Consider the following 23,448-nt stretch of genomic DNA (forward strand, 5'->3'; position numbering starts at 1 on the left):
TCTCTCTTTCGTCAAATGTATACAAATTTCAAAGAGCGCGCATTGCGCTTCTACGTGTCAAATTCTCTTCCAATCCGTATATTTATTTGCTCAATTCATTATCTTTCGAAATTGTCATCTTCGAGTTTATTATGATAATTCCATCATACCAACAAATTAGAACATGATGTGGGTCCCGTAATTTCACCTATGCTACACTGTATATAGATATACAGTATATACTGTATATATTGTATATGACACATAATAGGTACAACTCAGCACTATAAGTGTATATGCATCATGTCATAGGATGGCGTACATCAGCTTTTTACGATCGTATGTTAACGTACGTGCATGTTTAAAAAATGTTAATTTCATTAAAATGATAAAAATGATCACCTATAATTCGTCAAAGTGACGAATTAAATTCTAGTTGGGATTATAATTTGACTTTATGTACAGTTGTAACTTACCTTCACCGTTTATTTTCTTAGGAGGTCCTGAAACAATTAAACAAAAACATAGGAACATTTTGAAATTGATATTCATGTTAACATCAGGATCAGTTATAAGTTATTAGGTTTGATTATCAAATGTTATATACTTTTTAGCAAGTTCATTATCCCGAACGATCTGTTATAATCTGAAAAGTAGTCAGTAATTAAGTAGTTTACAGGAGTATTGGTTGTAGTTGAACATGGTGCATACGACTTTCATTATTATGGTTCAATTGTGTTTTGACTTATTTTTGTTTGAATTAAGATATTGTGATTTATGTGACACATCCTTTCAAGAGTTTCTTCTTTTCTTGTGGACATACTTCGGTTTGGTTTTTATTACTTAGATTATATTATATGCGTATTTGTGTAACTTACTTCAAGTGTTTATTTCCACTCTGACTCTGTAACAAAGATTAGATGGAAACATAAAGAATACATTGTCATTTTCAACCTTAATTATCAAATTTGTTTTCCTTTTAGTTAATTCAACATCTAGAAGGATATGTTGGATTAAAAAAGAAGTTATCAACGTTTTCCGAATATGTGAGGTCCGAATACGGGATGATCGATATACAATTGGTGCTGATCAGAGTTCAATTAGACAAAAGGCTGGTTACCAATGAAGGCGTATCCATACTTCGTTGCGGTTTGGTTTTTTTCTTTGTTTCGAGCGCTTAGATGTTTCACGACATTAAAGGCTCTATACATCAAAAAGATTAGCATGCATTTAAGATGCCATGCTTAAAATGTGGCATAATTTCCGAATGCTAAACCTGCAGAGGAGAGCTATAACATGTGCATACTCATTTCCCAACAAGTTGTAATATTGACTAGGCCTATAATTATAAAATATTATGATTATCAAAGTAATACATTCACCTCGACGAATTCTGTCATGAACTGAAATAACATAAAATATTAATAACGAGTGATTAATAGCAAGGATATTGCATTAAAACATTGAAACAGAAACAACTAACTGTTTGTATTTCTGTGTTGCCATCATATATATGTACCTACGTTTTCGTCTGTCTGCCTGTCTTGTATTTATCTTGAACTAGACTGGATTACATAGTGATAACCCATGACACATTATCTTAAAAACTCATTACCAGATGTGAAATACTCCATTGTGTTTCCATAGAGATAATCTTTGAAGAATATTTGTGGTTTGTGAGGAAACGTAATTCCCGTATGGAAACGTTTCATTCATTCATTTTTTAGATGGAGGCTTTCACTTACACAACGTTTATTTTCTGTTTTAAAACTAACTTTTTATAATTGCACATTTTCCGTTGAAACACAGTTACCGTAACTTTGTTTCTTGTTTATTTAGAGCGAGTTGACAAATGACATGCGACAGTCCATCGGTTGTGATTCGTCAAATCTCTTAAGTTGTGTTACGTCGTTGTGTTGCGTCTCTAGTTAGAACCAAGCATTATGCAAAATAACTAACAATGTTGTACTAAAAACAGTTACACGCTTTATTTTTTTTGTAATTGTCAGTATTATTTGTATTCGAATATCAGCAATTATACTTTTAAATGTATAGTTTAAGTGTTTAATTATGTTTATATTGTGTATAAAATGAGGATAATATACTTACTAAAATGTATACTGTGGTTATCTCTCGAAGTTTTTCCATGTGTGGATTATATTCGATTATGTAAATATTTATACGGATAATTAACTGAATGTACTGTGTAACTATACTTTTTTCTCGTCGATATATTTTCTGTTTTATTTTATTTCACGTTTTTATGCATTAGGATTACCAATAGTAAATTAATCACTGTCTATCAGATAGATGGCAATCTCCTGACACTGCTATTTTGTGAATCAGTCCAGCTGGGTAATACCCCACTAATATCGAATGATAAACTGCGTTCGGTGGGGAAATTGTGTACTCTGGACCTACATTATATTCCTTATCCGAGAAGACTTGTTCCACCACCAGAACACATGACGCATGACGATATTCGGCCATTTACCCGAGATTTCTTCTCTGTTTTATCACTTTAAAAATCACCTACCTTTATACCTGTCATCTTATATAATCTTTTATCAATTTGAGCCAAAGTACTTTCTTGTGCAAAGTGAAATGACCACAACGCTCTTTAAAATATCAAACTCTTGTTCATGAAAAAATATCAAAGTATGTATTTTGCAATTAATTAAGTCGTTTCCATTGAAAATCTATTAGAAAATTGTATTTTTGTTCACTAAAAAGAGACATTCGTTAAGGCGCTTTTGTAAACAAACCGCTAACCCAAATCACGTCATGTTTGGTACCTGTATCTGTTCAAAAATAATATGTCAGCTACAATAATTGTGAACAACCTCTTTATCTTTTTTAAATAAAGTAGCCAGTGGAAATTGGTTTGGTGTTAAGTTGCTAACATTTCTACCAAGAGTTTGTGAATCTTTGACTGTGATTGGCTATAAAGATAAAATACGCTCCTTGATTAGAAACAGAAAGGCTCCCACTGTAGTTTGAACTTCTCAAGATTTTGTGAATATTTGATAATGTAATCGTTATTTTCTTCATTTATTTAAAGAAAATAGCTACAGTATAATATTATGTACCGCATAGTGAACATATTTTCAAGTTATTGAGTATATGGCGAGTTTTGTCAGCAGACACGTTGATCGGGTAGGCTATGCTAGGCCCAGCTAATCGGCGTCGCTCTTTCATTGCTAATGAAAGATAAAATTCTCATTTATTTCTTAAGTTAAGTTATTTTCTTATTTTTAGTGTCACATTATGAATGCATCATTGTAAATGCAAATCATGTTACACAGTAATCAAATTCAATTTGTATTATGGACAACGTTCTCTACCAGAGATTGATGTTCGGAGTCGCAACGTGCTATTACTTGACTGGCCTTTGAAATGATCTGAACACTACTGTAAAACCGCTATATACCGAAACCTTAACCATTGTTTTATTTAGAATTTTAAATGACCAAAGTTGAATTGAAATTTAAAAGAACTATTGTACTCTGCTACAACCAGAGGAGACCAACATTAATGGGGTTCAGCCAGAGGTGTGCATAACTACACAGAACCAATACAGAGAGATACAATTAGTAATAGAGATTTGGTTAAAACAGATCTGCGGATGATTCAGTGTAAGTCAACGCCTTAGTAACCATCTAAAATACAAGTGACAATAATTATATTAAAACTATTCCCACTGTACAGTTTATGGAAATTGTGAAAATTTATTTTGAGTATTATTGTTGACAATTTGTATCCATTCTTTATCATGTTACGATATAGTAGACACAAAATACAGATATAACCTCTTTCGATTTGCTATGAGTGACGACCAACCTACGTCATGTTTATTTATTGTGATAATTGGGACGTGTTTCCTCGCTTCTCACTTCGACACAGATAATTAAGTTGATACACAGCGCCGTGATTGGTCAATAATTTACTCGTGGTGACCTAGCGTTGTGGGAACGAAGCCTTAGTAATTTAATGATTGAGTGATAAATGATTGTGTATGTTAAAGTATTCGATATTAATTATATTTTCTTTTATATTTAACACCAAAATATTTACTTCGATGCTAACTTTTAATTTGTTTTAAATGTAATTTGTATATCAATGGTATTTAGTTTAGTATATATTAATATTAATATAGTCTGTTTTTTTTTATTATTCAAAGATTTATCGCTTTCAAAGTTTGTCTTCTTTGGAGGACCAGGACGGCTTGACACAAAGAGTAGTAAAGAGAACAGTTAAAAACATTTATACCAGCACAAAAATGATTGGTTAGGTTAAGTTTATACTTATGTGTAATAACTACTATCAACATAACTGTTGGTTCTAATCACCTTCTTCCCTACGGATTCTGTCATGATCTGAAAAAAAACCAATTAGTGTATCAATAATGTATACAGTAATGTGTGACATTTACAAAGAGCAGATCTCGGTCGTCCAATCCGCCTAACCACCAATCATTCAAAAACATTTCTAAACTTTAGATTCAATCAATCATTTCCAATTCACCCAGAAATATAATGAGGTAATACAAATCAGCAAATGCTGGTTATCGATTTCTTCCTTTAGTTTAACATGGTTTAAAAACACAATTCTGAATCTGTCAGTCTGTCTGTCTGTCTGACTCGTAGCTAGTTGACTTGCGATAGTCATTTACACTCTATCTACTTACAGCTGCACGCATGTGTTTAACCTTTAAAAATGGTAATCTTCATTTTAATTGCGTCGATTTAATTATTGTTTAAATAAAACTAAATCAATAATTTAGTTTATTAAACGTTGATGATAAACACGTCGTACTGCAGCGTTCCTATTATCATGTCAACTAAACTGTAAGTATATACCATATTCTGTTTTGTTACCTCCTAGTAACATAACACCCAATATAACTATTATTAGTACAATGATATTATAAATGAGGGTACGTTTATTGTCAATACATAATAGAAAAATAACGCTTAAAAAAGAACGACGTTTCGACTCCATCATGGGGTCATTATCAAGTCCAATGAACTTTTTTTTTTAAATTTCATTCATCGGACTTGATAATGACCCCATGATGGAGAACGTCGTTCTTTTTAAAGCGTTATTTTTCTATAATGATATTATACTTTCCATATTGATTCCTGTGAGATTTGTGGCATAAAAATGTTTATGAGTGTAATGGTACAAATTATGGCATGAGGTAAATGATGAAAGGTTATTTTTCAACGAGGCGAAGCCGAGTTGATATATAACCTTTTAATATCTATAATATATATATATATATATATACAGATATTGCCTGTTTAGAGGTTAAATATAAGATTTGACATCCCCGAGGGAATGATATTTTGTTCGATGGAATATATTTCCCGAAGCGCGCAAATTATCATTCCCAAGGGGTTGTCAAATCTTATATTTTACCGATAAAAAAGGCGATATCTGTTATATTACATAGCCAACAACAAGTAGAGTATCTGCTGGGTCGGGTAGCTAGGCTAGGCCTCCTTTTTGTATTGTATGTAAACAAGCTGCCCAGACACCTTACCTTGCGAAGAAAAATATACAGATAATTACTAATTCATGATTCCTTGGCAATAAAATATTCACTAGCCTAGGTCGTTTAAATAATAATAGAAGAATTTCCATCAATAAGCCTACATTAATAATAATAATATTATTATCAGGTAGGCCGAATAAATAATAATTCGTCTTCTCCGAGCCGAATCACCGGATGTTCAGTGCGTCGCGCGCGTACTGGTTACTACTGTGAGTATTAACCAATCACAAACGGTCTTTCATCACATCTAGGGAGGACTAATAACAAATGAGGGCGCTATGTATGCATAGTTTAAATAGTTTAGTTGATTAATTGCTTCAAGCAAGTTCCGTGGCGCAGCGGTTGAAGCGTTGTCTTGTGATGGAGTGACAATTTCATCGCAAGTTCAAGAAACACTAGATGACTTTTGTTTATTTATCGGCAAACGCAAGTGTTGCCACACGAAAATTACACAGTCAATATCATCGTACTCGAGAATTTGCTGGATTTTATATGTTTAATGACAGGGGACACGATAATTACGCGAAAATTACTCAGTCAATATCATCGTTCTCGAGGATATATATGATTTACGATATATACGATTTACTATCGCAGCGGTAGTCATGTGATGCAGTTTCAACCAATAGGCTATGTAATATATATATATATAACATTTCGAAATTGTTCACTAGGCGAATCGAAAGCATCAGCTTTTACGCTTGCGTAAAAAATCCTTAACTACACACAACACTTTCGATTCGTGCGAAAGAAATTAATGCTATAGGAAATATGGCTTTACAAGAGCGAATAGCTACTACCCCTGCTGCCTGCAACTGAGCTGTTTTTCCATAGCAAAAAGGGATTTGCAAGATGGAAATGCGTAGGCCTATCCCGACGCTTTTGACTTTCGCACAAATTCTTCTAGTGGGAAAACAGGCTTTTATACTGTAGAAATCTTCAAATAGTGATCTACAAAATATTTTATTTTTGTTACAGAGGCTTGTTGTTTTTGTTATTTTTAGTAGTGTTTGTGCAAAGTGCAAGTAAGTAAATCATTTTAAAAAAGTCGTTTTATTTTACCTTGTTTCTGTATTAGAGTAATCAAAATATTTCTTAAAATTCAAGTATTTTATTTAACTTCACAAAACCCATAATATATGAAGGTATAACTATAAACTGCTATAACTGTATCTTTTAATAAAACTAGATTTATTAATATACAAATAATGAATGTTTATGAGTGTAATGGTACAAATAATGGCATGAGGTGAATGATGAAAGGTTATATATCAAGGAGGCAAAGCCGAGTTTATATTTAACCTTTCATCATTCAACAAATACCATATTTGTACAATTACACGGATATCAAACATCCATTATTTGTTTTATATAACATCTAAATAGATTCCTGTCATTTAAATCAAATAAAAGAGAGACCTAGATTTGATTCACATTGATTAAAACAATATAATTTGGCTTTTAATAATATTAAATGTTATATTTATACGAATTTTATGAACACACCTACTTTGGTGTTAATTATGTCAACAAATGACCAAACAATCCTAGGCCTAGCAAGGCTAAAACGCCTAGGCTAGACTTAGCCTACTACTAACAGGCCTAGGCTAGACCTAGTACTAGCTTTGCTGAAAGGCAACGACAATTGGAACTCATCTAGGCTAATTATGGTTTTTCCAACGATTCCACGTCTTTTATATATATTGTATATGCTCCCATTAATTAATCAAAATCTTACACACGATCTAAAGCTAATTTAAATGCCTTTTTGATCTAAATTAGTACATAATATATCCCTCCAGAAATGTACTTCATCGCTAAAAAAACAATGTTAAAGACAGGCCGATTTTCTTTAAAAAATACTATTTTGATAGATTTAATACACGTTTATACAAATGTATTGATTTGTGATGAATGGAACATTCCAATCTCTCAGTCTCAGTATAATTATTTGGTTCATAAAAAGTATGTAAATTTATGGGTCCTTGGGGATAAACTCTAAACATTTAGATAGCCTATAGTATTGCAATACTTTAACAATACTGTAAATACGTATTAACCATTTTTGGTCGCCATTTGAATCGCAAATTTCTTACTGTGTGTGGGTACTGTTAGATATAATATAAACACGTATACAAATAAACTTTATTACTGTGCGTGTGGGTAGGCCCTACTGTTAGATATATAAACACATAATATACAAATATACTTATTACTAACAGTTGCTTCTCAAAGTTTGTATTAATAATAATATTTACAAAAAAATATAAACGTCGTAGTGGTTGTAGTATCGTGGTGGTGTACTTTATCTATTTCAAAACAATTTTATTTAATGTTTCCTTAGTGTAGGCCTAAGCATAGAATAAGATATCAGCGAAAAACATGTCCTACAGTAGGCTGCGCGGGCTCTGCGGCGCGTTACCGCCCTTGGTTGTTCAACACTTTTTGCAGCCCTGTCCCAGCAACACTCGAAAACCAAGAAACCATGAACGATCAACGATCGCGTAAATATGTGAACATATTAGCGGTCCGGCTCGATCATCGATATCATATTATATTTATTTTCAACTCAGCGTGATTATTGATGACCTATAATTATTATTATTACATTTCCAGTTTTATTGGATACTGCTATTGTTATCAAGTCATAATATTAAATAATGAATTGGTTATTAAAAACATATAATTACATATTTCTATTTCAATGCAGGATGCATGTCAACTTATAACAGAATCATAATAAATATAAGTGAGTATCGTTTGTAAAGATAATACAGTTTTTGTTTCCTTCTATAAGAAGAATTTTAGAATGGAAATAAAGAATAAAGACGTTTACAAATTGTTAAATAATCTCTGCAGATTACTGTTCCCTAATGTTTTTCAATTTACTTATTTTCACACATGTTTTTCTGTCGTTAGGGACAATGTTTTCTTTCTGTATACATATAAAGCTAAGTCAGATTCAGGCATATGTTACACTTTCTGTCAGATACATATTACAGATATAAAGCAAAATGTTCCAGGTCCGATTCTTGATTAGAAAAGCTATTTATCATTCTCACAGATTTCGTCATCTTTATTGTTTTAAATTAATTAATATCTAGTCTGATATTCTATAGACCAAATCCATCAGGAGCAACGTGAGTAACTGCAATTTAGGAAATCAAAATAATGTGTTTAGTTTTGTACAGTGTAAGAAGGTTACATAACATATAGACATTTTGAATATGCCTATGCTAAATGCTAATTTGTACATGCGGTACCGTAATTGAAAAAAATTGTCGCCGTGAGGGGAGGAGAGAGAGGTGTGGGTGGTGCAATGCATTATATTTTTATAACGTGTAATGAAATCATGAACAGTGTATGATGCGCCAGTTAGATAAGATGATGTCTAAAGCCTCGATCGCACTAGATTTAATTTGGTCAAATTAACCGCGCCGGCGGATAAATTGACCAAGAAAAAAATTCCTCATGGTTATGGTACACGAGCAAAGCTCATAAAATGAGAATATTATAATAGTTTCAAGCAAAAGCAAATTTCCTTCACAAAAAGTCTATTCTAAATGATCCATACCTAATATTTTAATTTACTCCATTTCAGAAAATACAAATAGTTATTTTCAAAGTATTCATATTTTGCTGTGGTGTTTTTTTTTCCTCAGAAACTCCTCCTCCACATCCTGCACTTAATTATGATGAGAGTAAGTCAGATGGTAGTAATAATTAGCATGATTGTATAAAGTCGTTATATATACACTTAAACATACGAACTAAAATTAATTCTTACACCACATAAGATATAACAGTTAATCCTATATTAAAACCTATCTCTTTCAGATTATGACATAATTCGTCGACAAGCACGTAAGTAAGCTAAACTAAACGTTGATTAAACTGTGATAAAACGGCTTAAATATAAATTCGTGTTCATATTTTTTTTATTTATGTTGTTTTGCTCTTTATTTCAGGAACTCCCTCTTGGGATGAAATGGTAACTGATAGTAAGTGAACAAAGATTGATGTCAAACAATCATCTATAAACATTAAGTGTGACATGGTTCATATAGAATGTTAATGTCACCATCATGATGATCTGGGTATTAGGGTGATATTTTATTCCTTAAACAATTACAATCAGCAATAAATCGACATAAAGCATCCCCCTACCTTTACAATAAAATACACAAACAAGAATAAACAATAGTTATTAAGACTTGGTTCGACTCAATTGATTTGACCAATACAGGCGATGAAATTATTCGAACTGTCGCTTGTCATTGGTTAACTCGCTTGCATTTTCATTTACGTCTCTGAGTCTGATAGAAACCAAGCTTGATATGCCAATGGCCGTGTTTGCTCATTTCATAAAAAAAATAATAATCAGATAACTAAACTAAAATGCGCATGATCAGTCATTAGATATCAATGTCAAGTGATATCAATGATAACAGTAAGTTACAAAGATGAATGCATAATGTCAAACTTGTTTAATTCTTTATTAACACATCAATAACCTAAATATACCCATTGCGTCTATTCGAAAAGAAGCCCATTCCGAAGAGAAGCTCTGTTGAGCCGTGAAATGTGCAAAAAGTCACATTTGTTCAAACAACCACAATTGTGCAAACATGATGCCTTCAAATGTGCAAACAACCACATTTGAGCAAACATGGCACACTCAAATGTTTTAAAAAAATGTAAAAACGAAAAAAGTTTTGACGTTAAATGTGCAAATGAAATTCAACAAATGTGCAAATCATTTTTGTTCAACCAAAATAGTTTATTAAACATTCTAATTAGTCACGGGGTTTTCTAACAATGTTTTCAAGATATAGCATTACATACATTTGTAGTACAGCCTGAAATAAATCTGTTTAAAAAAAAAACACAATCCGAGTGTCCGGGTATTGCTTGTTTGAGATGGTTAATCAATACCGTTGAAATTGAAGTCCCTCTTAATTTAAACGGAATTTACAAAAACATAATGAACTGAGTTAATTAGATTTCATGTTATTCTATCAATGTATATCTGTTATGCGCGATTTGAACAATTTATGCAATTTGAAATTCATTGACGATTTTCTTGTTGCGCAAATTGAATCAATATTCAAATTGCCTCCAAAAAGTCTCCATTTCCAGCAAGCAGCGACCACGTGTCAGTCCTGCATCCTCGGACATGATTTTGGGTTTTCAAAAACAGATTATTTCAGCCTGTACTAGGCCTACAATTAACTATTTTACAGTGGCTATATCTTATATAATTAGGTTATCGCTTTTAAAAAACGATTTAGGTTGAAAAAAATTATTTGCACATTTGCAGAATTTTATTTGCACATTTAACGTCAAAACTAATCGATTTTACATTTAACGGCGTGATGTTTGCACATTAGGGGATTATAATTTGTTACAGATTTGCACATTTGCGGGTGCCATGTTTGCACAAAGTGGTTGTTTCCGCATTTGAAGGCAACATGTTTGCACAATTGTGATTGTTTGCACAAATGTGACTTTTTGCACATTTCACGGCTCAACAAGCTCCCATCCATCCGTGGTTTGCAAAATGTATTCCGAAAAGAAGCCCATCACTATCAAGAAAAGCTTCTTTTCGAGATAGACTTTATTTTAAATCCAAACGAATCGAAATGTATGATCGTGTTGAATCAATGTATCGATGATTTTACAACCTCAAGCCTTATACATTAATATGCTACAATCGATTTCTTTTTCAAAAATGGTACTTTGATTGCATCCTGTGTCTTTTTCTTGTCTGCTAAATAGGCCTATGTAAAATTGGAAAGGGAAATCATATTATTGTATAATAGCAATTCACCAAATTTACACCATTTTGAAAAGAATCCTTCTCTTCGGTTTTCAAAAGTAATCTCAAAAAACTAAAGCCCATCTCTAAAATAAGCCCACTTCTAAAAGAAATCCACCCAAGAGTCTTAACAAATGAAGAAGCCCATGTATTTCTGGAACTTCAAAATGGCCTAATATGCATAATGTTTACCATAATTTAAAATGGGTAAATAAAACGTACAAAATATATTCACTATATTATACCGTGTTTGTTATTTAAATAAAAATAACTCAATTTTAGTTACACTCTATTTAAGAAAGAAAATAACTTATACTAATACATGTACCAATTATGATATTTTGAAATACATCTCTTTTCAGACAGAATCCGTCGGAATTCAAGTGAGTTATCAACTTTTTATGTTTTTAAAAATAAACTCGTAAAACTCGAAAAGAAGCCATGGACCTAGTTTGAAAAATATTTTATTATGCTCTTTTAATCAGAAATTACTCCTCCTCCTTTTAAAGAAAAATAGACAATGAAGTAAGTCACCAAAATAATTCATTTATAAATTTACAATATTATCAATAAACAATAACTGAAAAGTACGTAAGTAAAACGGTTAGAAATAATACTAAAGCAATTTTGACATTATTATGTCCGACCAGAATAGTCATAAGAGCACCAAATATCAACAGATTTTAACATTAACTCTCTTTTAGATGATGACGACAGATTTGTTCGGGAGGCAAGTAAGTTACACTAAAAGTCAATAACAATTCATAATCAATATACAGTATAAATATCCAAACCCTTAAAATTCTATAAAATATTTTTTTATTGTAATTTTTGTTCTGTTTTTTTTTCTGTGGAAGTGAAATACTTTTTTAAAACTATTGATAGAAAGATATAATATAATACAATATAATCCACTGGACTTACTTGTTTAGTAAACAACGGAGTTTCAGGACCTGTCCAAGTCGCTGTTAACTAAACAAGGAAGTCATGTGGATTAGATATCTTTTTAAAACGTAATACTACCTTGATTAATGAAAATATCCATATCCATCTAGTCAATTAAAATTTTATTTTTCATGCTTTTTCTATTTTAGGTGGTATCGGAGAAAAGCCTTAAATTATCCTTTTGGGGAAAACAGTTCGTAAACAAATGTAACGGTTGTTATTATATATAAAGATGCAAATTCTAAGATTGTTTCTTATTTCAGTTCTGTCAATTTGGTGTAATATTCTAATATTTGACAACCAATTAAATGTTTCTGTTACTGAATTTATCATACCACAGTTGTTTTTTATTTGTTGTTGGTGTTGAAACAAGTCATATCAATAGTTATATCTTGCAAATAAAGGACATAAGTATTCTAATAAAAAAGAAGAATGTCGGTATAGAAAAAAATGTACTGTATAAGACAGATTAAAACAGAATTCCAAATGAACCTAAGTATTCAGGCTAATACGTTACACAGCCATACCGTAAATAAAAGGGGTTGCTTATTCGAGGATGGGTATTTTCGGTAATTGGTTCTTTAGGTCTAGTTTATTCCTCTTGATGATCGTGATGGAGGTGATACTGAGCTGTCTTATGTAGAGATGTATGGATTACGATGACAAAAGCAGCAGTACAAATAATAATATAGGCCTACGTTATTTTAAACGTAATGCAGATTATCATTAATTAGACGGACGTTTTCTTTCCAGGAAGTATTATATTTGTTTCTATCCAATTAAGACAGAAATCATGAATAATTCATTACCTTAATTATTTTCTATTATAAATAATTGCAAGATAGCTAATCTACTTCCTAAATATACTGAACCTAACCCTCAAAATAATCTATTAACTATTTAAAAAAAACAACTGAAAAGACCTCGAACCGAGGGCTCCAGTGTAATAGGTTAAAGCCTTTACTAATAGACCAAATATTTCGGTTGGCAAACGCTGTTTACACAAACTATTTAATCTCTCTGCTTGCTTATAATATAGCGCCCCTATAATGCTCCATATTATGTCATAATTATTCTAATGAATTATTCATGATTTCTAGCTTAATTGGATAGGAAAAAAATAATGCTTCCAGAACCCTTGTGATTCAACAATGGCAATCCAACTGTTTTTGTCACGTCCCTAGACAACTTTGTCAGCCAATCTACACCCTCCACTGTATTTGTTTGTTTTAGTCTACTGTACTCTACTACTCTTGTAGTATTCACTCTTCCCTGAGTAGACTATACTTGCTTATCATTGGACTCGTCCTTACAGTGGTTCAGTATTTCTGGAAAAACACGCTTGTTTTACAACAATGGGATATATATTCTATATCGACGTTCCCGTTGTTGTAAAACAGGCGTTGATATTGTCATCGTCACTTCTTTTTTTACGACAATTATTTTGTACTTTAAACTATTTGTGTTTCTTCGCTGTGCAAACCATTAAACAATACAATACAACTTTTAACATTATAAAAACAGTCAATTTTCCCTTCAAAAAGGTTTAACATGGAGTTATTATTCATTTCATTGTTTAATATTTAAATAATAGGCAAAAGGACAACAACATAACATGTTTATATTTATTTTTAACAATCCATTTGGTTTAAATCAGTATTTGCTTAATTCCCATGCATAAAGTAACTCTACAGTGTTTATAGGCTACAGGACAATAATTAACATTCAAATTAATAGAAACAGTAAGTTTTAAAACCGTTCAAACAGGTGAATAAATAATAAAAGTCCCAAATACCGAATTAATAAATTATCTAAGTGACCAACACGATTATAAATGCGAGAGGTTACAGGACCTGTTTCCACGAAGAGCGTAGTCTGGTTTAGTTTACTCCTTATGAGGTACTGAAAGAAAATGAAAATTATTCTAAAAGTTAAAGATGTCTTGTCCCCCTGAAAATTTTTTTTTTTTTAATTTTTTTTGTTGAATATGCCATTTTAATGTCACATAATAATTATCCACTTTGACTAAAAATTGGATCGAAAAAATGTATTTACCTGAAAAAAACTGTAATTTAAAGCAAAAAAATGGTCAAATTGGCTGCCAGCCAATGGTTTTTTTGTGAAATTTAACCATTTATTTTGTCATTTTATAAGTGAAAACATTTTTTTTCATTTTTTCCTATGGAAGCGATTAACTTTATTAAAACTACAAAATAACATATTCAAAGTCTGATTTAATTAATCTTCATTTTTCATATTTTTGGGGGACAATACATCTTTAATATCATTTTAACACGCGTATACAACACTAACTATAATAACTACGTTATGCGAAATCTTATTTCCATGTGATATTATGCTGTTTGCACTGTTATGCCTTTTACATGATAGGCCTGATTGTCATATAAACAACACCATTAACAGGGTTATTACTGATTAAAACTCTTTACACAATATTGTATATTAAGATATTGTTAAAATGCACTTCTTTAATTATGTTTCCTGTTTTCAAATGATATGAATATTATCAGCATTCCATCAGAAACAGATACATTTTGCTTCTTGTTAAAAGACATTGACATAATGTGAAATGATATTTCATTGTTATAAGGGGAGAAGGCACTCAAGTCAAATTATTTAGTTTATTTTCTTAGGAGGTCCTGAAACAATTAAACAAAAACATAGGAACATTTTGAAATTGATATTCATGTTAACATCAGGATCAGTTATAAGTTATTAGGTTTGCTGGTTTGATTATCAATGTTATCTACTTTTTAGCTAGTTCATTATCCCGAACGGTCTGTGTTATAATCTGAAAAGCAGTCTAATTAAGTATTTTACAGGAGTATTGGTTGTAGTTGAACATGGTGCATATATGATTTTCATTATTATGGTTCAATTGTGTTTTGGCTTTTTTTTTGGTTTGAATTAAGATATTGTGATTTATGTGACATATCCTTTCAAGAGTTTCTTCTTTCTTGTGGACATACTTCGGTTTGGTTTTTATTACTTAGATTATACTATATGCGTATTTGTGTAACTTACTTCCAGCGTTTATTTCCATAATAGAAGACTCTGTAACAAAGATTAGAAGGAAACATAAATAATACATTGTCATTTTCAACCTTAATTATAAAATGTGTTCTCCTTTTAGTTAGTTCAACATCTAGAAGGATATGTTTGATTCAAAAAGAAGTTGTCAACGTTTTCCGAATACGGAAGGTCCGAAATACACAATTGGTGCTGACCAGAGTTCAATAAGACAAAAGGCTGGTTAGCGCTGAGAGCGTATCCATACTTCGTTGCGGTTTAGGTTTTTTCTCACAAGTTTGTCGAGCGCTTAGATGTTTCACGACATTAAAGGCTCTATACATCAAAGAGATTAGCATGCATTAAGATGCTATGCAATTTCAGAATGCTTAACCTGCAAAGGAAAACTATAAAATGTGCATACTCATTTCCCCAAATGTAAGTGAAGTTGTAATATTGATTAGGCCTATAATTATAAAATATTATGATTATCAAAATAATAAAATATAATAATATAGTATACTCTCACCTTCTTCACCTCGACGAATGAACCTCTGTCATGAACTGAAATAACATATTAATTACGAGTGATTAATACCAAGGATATTGCATTGAAACATTGAATATGTTAGTATTTTGTGTTAACTGTAGGTGTTTATGCTTAAGATTGATTCTATTGTGTATTTGAATTAATTATTCACTTTGTAAACGTAATATGTGGTCCCATGCCGGTATCGTATATATTATAGTAATGTGTATTAAATTAAGTATTAATAGTTTACATTTCACAACCCAGTCTGGACACATGGTCTTGTTTGGCCAGTCCACACCCAACTTTGAGACAATGCTATTGTTTTTAGCTTGTCTCACCCTGCTTTTCACACCTATCAGAAACAATGCTTTTCTATAGCATGTTTCCATTTACTATTGTTCTTGAGAAACAATGCTCTGCTATAGCTAGTTTCAATCCCTCACACTGTGTGAACTTGCCATTGTTTCTGGCTTTCACACCGGTCCCACCCCTTCCCACCTATATTCCAAGTTTCCTGGACTTTCTGCATTCTCACTCCTGAGGACGATCAAAGTATATTGATCGAAATGTCGAGAAACTCAACAGTTCTTTTCAGAACTAATACACGTGGTGTACCGCAAACTTTATATCAACAGAAAATAAGATAACTATAATAGTATGTAAAATGTATTGATATTATATATATATACAAATATGAATGAAAAAATCAAGACTTAATAATTCAACATATTTATTAACACTACAGACTGTTTCATGAGAGAGATAAAATACCTCCTCAATCTTCAAGTGTTTACTTATATTGGAATAAGGCTTACATTTGGCTAATACTCGCCATTTAATATTATATTTAATGTTGTCATCTTTAAGTTTCCAAACATGTTGGCTAAGCGCTGTACTATTTTTATACTTTTCATTACGGAATGAGCTTGTATGCCCATTGTATCTACACTTAAAAGTATCTGTCAGTCCAACATATGTTTCAACTTTGATAGTGTCATTTCTTGTGACAGTGGCCTGGTATACTACACCACTTGTTAAGCATTTCCCATCTAAAGGGCAAATCAAATACAAATATATAAACTGAAAGATACACAATTTATGATAAATAAGTTAACAAAAGTTTCATAACTAAACAACTTTTTTCATGCAATATATTTTGTAATAGATAACATAACAAAAATATGCAGAAAATAATGTAAATATATATATGAGATTCTGTAATTGTTGTTTATGTAACATTTAATGAATAAAGGTGGTAGTTAACCACAAAAGATAAAAAAAAAAAATAACTATAATTATCACTTTAAAAGGTTAAACATGTAGTTATATTCAGTTCATTAATTCATCTATTTTTACCAACAAGAGAGAAAGAATAAAATTAATACGAATATAATTAAACCAGTAGTATTATTGGTTTTTATTCATACAATATTACAATATTAAAAATGTCACAAAAACAACACCGTAAACTTATTGTTTCCTCTTATAATCATTAACAGATACTTCTTCCAAAGACAATACCATTTTAAAAGGTTAAACATGTGGATATATTCACTTCATTAATTCATATATATTTTTAATAAAACACAGAAAGGATAACATTTGCATTAACATTAATATTCCTACTAAGCTAATGTGTAAACAATTAAATATGTAGTTGTATTGGTTTATAAATATTCATTATTATAGTAACAACAAAGATTAATATACAACAAATTTCATTCTGTTTAAAACTAGAATCAGATATCGAGATGCTGTGCAAGTTTACAGTACACTATAATTAAATATTAAACAACATTTTGTATTATGTATACAATTAATAAACTCAAATATTATTTCATGCTTTACTCTATTTTATTTTCCCGTAGAAGGTTCTGAAATAAAAGAGAAAGAAACATGTTAACTGCTAGATTTTAACACATACAATCAATTTTAATATGCGATATATTCGTCGATCAATATAATATGTTCGATAAGGGCGTAATAAAGTAGTTAATAAAATGGTCCTGTTTATACTATTTGGCCTACATGCAACATAATAACACTTTACAAATGAATGTATCGTTACATATGTACTATTTCAATCGACTATGACAGTGACAGTTTCAACAAAGTTTTTAAATCGCAAATGTTTTACTGTGTTTAGTTTTATTATTATAAAACATGAAAACCAATATTTCGTTACTGAGTGGATAAAATAATATTCAAAATTGTTCCTCTTTGCACCCATCCTTCACCCCATTCCTCGACCTTCATGTTACATACAAAACACAAATTGGGTTTGTTTAAATTTGACTAAAAAATTTGGATTCACCGTGTCTATTTATTCGTTCCTGAAAACGACTGAATGAACTGAATGTATTATTAATAATGTAACGTATCCGTTTTTGTTGTCGTATTCGACAAGACCTATATTTTTCGATCAAAGTTTAAAAACATGTTCCACATCACCGTACGCGTCCACAGGATCAACACTAAGGACTTTACGAAACAGGACGGTTAGGGGAGGCGACGGACATCCTGTAAAATAGAGGGCGACATTTACAATTTTATTTTATAAACTCTGGTGCTGCTAGGTTTAAAAGGGGTATCTCCGGAGTTTCTCGACGTTTTGAATGGTCATAAACCCCGGAGTGTCTCCGGAGATCACTCCGGAGTTTTGGTGTGAAAGGGGTATATGTTACGCTCCCTTGCGTAAAGACGACGACGACCGACAGTATCTCTCTCCTTTCCCTGTCTTGCGGCGCGGGACCCTTCTGAATCGCTTGGCTTTGGTAATACAGCATAGGCCTAGGCTTCCAAGTTAGGGGCCTCGCATTCAAACACCGCCCAAAATGTATTTCTTTTAACACAGCCATTCGCTAGAGCGTAAAATCATAATTATACAGTCGGCATAGCCCTTTTATTATACCCCTTTCACACCAAAAGCAAAACTCCGGAGTTGACGCCCCGCTGTTTTGGTTACGGTCGAAGCGGCCGCCAACCAAAGCGGCCGCTAGTTCAATAACGGTAATTTGTATGGAACGCCGTGTGCGCTTTGATTGTCGTTGTTTTGTAATCTTTGATTGTCATTGTTTCGACATGTTTTCTTTACCTCGGACGTAAATAACAATCTAAATTATTATGTAATTTATTCTCTTTTTTTACAGATTGAATGTGATACGTTCTTTTAAACGAAATGGCGAATCGATGATTACTTACTTTAACTGTTCTAACCTGATATATATGTTTAATAAAGTCAATAAAATACATTGTGGTGTTTGTATTGTATATTAATATAATATATAATAAGCCAATTATTAAGAATAATATATATATATTTTCAATAAAGTATATCAAAATATATATATTTGTTATTGTATATTAATTAATTAGTAAAGTAACTACTGTAGTAGTGTTCGCAATAATAATTACAATAACATGATGACATCAATTTATTTATTTAATATCCTAAATTATTTTATACCTTCAGATATATAAATATTGATCAATTTAAAATGAGTTTTAAATACTAAAATAAGATGCAAGTGTCTGTACGGTACGGTAATTAATTACGCGAATTTCTGCTAATAACTACACGGCCGGCCAGGAATAGTGCTGTTGAAGGTCGCGTTTTCGTCCCCATGTTGCTTTATTGAAAACACAAACAATGTATTACAATGGAATAACACTTCATGTTTAACACACCCTATTACTAGTCAATAAAAAAACAAGATTCGATAGTACAGTGTAAATGAGATATAAAGATTCGGCAATACCGTACGTAAATTATTATTGCAATACTGTATGAAGATTCGATAGTAAAGTAAATGAGATATAAAGATTCGGCAATACCGTACGTAAATTATTATTGCAATACTGTATGAAGATTCGATAGTAAAGTAAACGAGATATAAAGATTCGGCAACACCGTACGTAAATTATTATTGCAATACTGTAAAAAGATTCGATAGTATGTAAATGAGATATAAAGATTCGGCAATACCGTACGTAAATTATTGCAATACTGTATAAAGATTCGATAGTATGTAAATGAGATATAAAGATTCGGCAATACCGTACGTAAATTATTATTGCAATACTGTAAAAAGATTCGATAGTAAAGTAGATGAGATATAAAGATTCGGCAACACCGTACGTAAATTATTATTGCAATACTGTAAAAAGATTCGATAGTATGTAAATGAGATATAAAGATTCGGCAATACCGTACGTAAATTATTATTGCAATACTGTATAAAGATTCGATAGGAGAGTGCTCGAGAAACGTCGGGTTAGTTCAACGGTATTTTTTTCCTTCACATGTATTTAAAAAAAAAGAGATATAAATAAATAAATAGTACGTAAATGAGATATAAAGGTTCAATAGTACGTAGATTATGATGCAAACGTAAATTATTAATGATTCGATAGTATATGTAAATATATTTAGTTAGTTAATATTAAAATACAAATAAAATATACATTAATTTTTCGGCAGGCAAACTTAATTATTATAGAAATATAAAGATTCGATAGTACATGATTTGGCTTATATTTATTGGTTTGACCATACATACAGCTGTAACTCAACTCGCCATAGGCCATGGTGTTGACAACGACAATCAAAGATTAAAGCGCACATGGCGTTCCATACAAATGACGATATTAAACTGGCGGCCGCTTTGGTTGGCGGCCGCTTCGACCATACTCCAAATCAAGCAACTCCGGAGTTTAAAACTGCGGGGTTGAACAGCTGAACATTCTCCGGAGAGCGAACTGCGGGGACACCCCGGTGTTTTGGTGTGAAAGGTACAAACATCAAAACTCCGTTTAAGGTCAAAGGTCATCCTCACACGATCACTCATTGCTTTAGTTTTATTTCAAAATACTTTAAATATTTGTACAAAATATATAGCGGGTTTAAAGAATAATTAGTAGTATCAATTAAACATTATATTACTTCTGAGACTTTTGAAAGTAATTATTAAATTAAAAATATTATTAATTAAAATGATTCTAATGATCGTCGATATGTAAACAAACAAAATAGAGGGCGACATTGACAATTTTATTTTATAAACCCTGGTGCTGCTAGGTTGGTGTGAAAGGGTATCTCCGGAGTTTCTCGACGTTTTGAATGGTCATAAACTCCGGGGTATATGTTACGCTCCCTTGCGCAAAGACGATGACGACCGACAGTATCTCTCTCCTTTCCCTGTCTTGCGGCGCGGGACCCTTCTGAATCGCTTGGCTTTGGTGATACAGCATAGGCCTAGGCTTCCAAGCTAGAGGCCTCGCATTCAAACACCGCCCAAAATGTATTTCTTTTAACACAGCCATTTTAACCCAATAAAAATGTTATTTCCTTAAACAATTAAATTAAAAGTTCAAATATTATTTAGAGTTTGTTATTTAAGTGTAATTTGAAATGTATATTTAAGGTTAATGTATATATTTAAGGTATTATATGTATATGTATATAAACAAATCAGGCAAAGAACATTATTCTAAACCGCCCGGTGATATACTGAAATTTAATTAATTAATTTGAACCGATAAAGATGAAACTCGAACTCGGACCGCCTGCTTGATATGCAGATGTTCTAACCATTAGACCACTGGGGCTTGTATGTATATATATATATATATATAATATATATAATATATATACACCATTTAAAAATATTTCGGGTATTTATTAAAATACCATCATTAACTTTGCTACAGTTCAGATACCCCACCTGAACAAAAAAACACAATAAGAAATGTATTCATTTTAATAGACAAAGATACGAAGGAGAGTAGGTTTAACCTCTCCCCAAAGCACATCTGTCCACGGTGATGATTTGTTAAAAATAACAAGACCCGCTAATCTGACAGTATATTTGTCTATTGGAACCAAGCAGGTTTGGGTTTCTATTTAATTATAATAACTCTAGGAAGTGTAGACGATGGTTCTCGGAATGATAATGACTCGGGTAAAAATGTTTTAGAAGGGCATTCTGGCCTGGACGATTTCGGTCGGTTACCATTATTTAATGCTTTTGATATTCGTAAAACTAAACCTACTCAATAATCTGTTTCACAGTGTCTTAGATGATTAATAGCGTTTTACGTATAGTGTTTATTGTAGATATGAAAAGTGGTAAAAAAGGGGAGGTGTTCCGGGCGTTTATCCTAATTGGTATAATTAATACATTATTCCGCGACACAGTGAGCCGTTTCGGCTTGCAACATGGGCAGAAGTATCCCAGGCTCCTGACGGGACACAGATAGCGCACACAGTATACATAAAGTCCTGGCAGCTTACTCAACAACTCGGCTATCGGGGTTTCATTCGATTTCAAACAAAAGCTCTTATCATCAATTATCACGATGTAATTTTATATAATTATTTCCCACAATTTACTCCTTTGTTTTATGAATATATTTAATTTGATCTTTATGTACTACTATACATATTACAACTCCCTGGTTGAAACTAACCATGCAGGGAACTTGCAAGGTGATTGACACACCTTACCGTGAACCCGGAAATTACTTCTAACGCGCGTAGAGTTAAAATTTACCGATTGAAATCAGAAAATTTCTTATAAAACCCTTTATAATATCTTCTTAAGACAGAAATATGAAACAATATCGTAATAGTGGAAACTAATGTTATCAAATCTACGTTTCGCGTACATCTGAGATAGATAAGGTAGGTACCCATGGCGGAGATTAGTACAGAAGTTTTTCCATTGTGCTCGCCTATGTCAGAATTAACCATAATTTATATATAGATACTTTGATAGTGTGTATGATTTCTGTAATTTACTTTCAGCGTTTACACCCTGCTTAGGAGGTCCTGCAACAAAGATGAGAAGAGCATGAACGGTTTATAATTATTTATTTTGCTAGTTCATCATATTATTGGTTGGTACAGGAATTTATACTACTAACTTTTCTATAAGAGTGAAATTGTTAGATTTTCACGACTGCTACGGTACCCTATTACGTCATATTTGTGATATGCACATGCGCTAGGCGACTGGCAAATTTGAGCGCTTGTTCAGTGGCTTTCTGACGTTTTCTCTGTGACATAAGTACCAATGGATGTATGACGACATAACACAGAAAAGAATGTATTTGGATTTCAGTCAAATATATTGGAAAACTGTTAATTATTGATTTCTATTAGTTTAAATAGAGCTTTTAATATTACATGTTATGACCTGGGTCATCACTAGGACTCCAGCTTTCGTACAGAAAATTAAGGATCTACTAGGCTAGGCCTAAGCTACACACTTAGCCTGGCCTAAGCCCGTGTACAAGCGCGGTGAAATAGCACCACGGATGAACGCTACTATAGATATTACAATCCAAAGGTCATTACGTCATGTTCACTGGCACGTCAACCTAAATGTTCACTTGATATAAAAAGTTCTTATATCTGTCGACGGGAAGTCGTATGCACTGGCAGTTGCTGCGCGATCCAAAGGGGCAGCTATTTTATTAATTTAGTTTCAAAATTGAGATTTTTACCAGCACTGCAAATAATGATATCACAGTCTATAGTTTTGATTGTTACAATCATTGTTTTGAAGAGAAAAAGGCTGGTCAAGT

At 31.9% G+C, this 23,448-nt stretch overlaps 2 long non-coding RNA genes across 3 annotated transcripts; one reads left to right on the forward strand and one right to left on the reverse strand.

The window, feature by feature from the left end:
• Positions 1-454: 454 nt before the first annotated feature.
• Positions 455-22,672, reverse strand: LOC144848814 (uncharacterized). Of its 2 annotated transcripts, none has more exons than XR_013613928.1 (4): positions 22,661-22,671; positions 15,859-15,893; positions 15,345-15,374; positions 455-482 (listed from the first exon to the last, which is right to left on the reverse strand). It is a non-coding gene; the product is annotated as an uncharacterized LOC144848814 (long non-coding RNA). The 2 variants fall into 2 exon arrangements; XR_013613929.1 differs by lacking the exon at positions 455-482 and adding an exon at positions 14,940-14,959 and having other exon boundaries at positions 22,661-22,672.
• LOC144853476 (uncharacterized) lies at positions 4,783-12,471 on the forward strand. Its single transcript, XR_013614387.1, has 9 exons — positions 4,783-4,826; positions 6,515-6,561; positions 8,247-8,285; positions 9,199-9,237; positions 9,374-9,400; positions 9,505-9,537; positions 11,717-11,737; positions 12,059-12,088; positions 12,449-12,471. It is a non-coding gene; the product is annotated as an uncharacterized LOC144853476 (long non-coding RNA).
• Positions 22,673-23,448: the final 776 nt, after the last annotated feature.

Source organism: Antedon bifida, chromosome 1 (assembly GCF_963402885.1).
Source record: "Antedon bifida chromosome 1, ecAntBifi1.1, whole genome shotgun sequence".
Classification (NCBI taxonomy): domain Eukaryota; kingdom Metazoa; phylum Echinodermata; class Crinoidea; order Comatulida; family Antedonidae; genus Antedon; species Antedon bifida.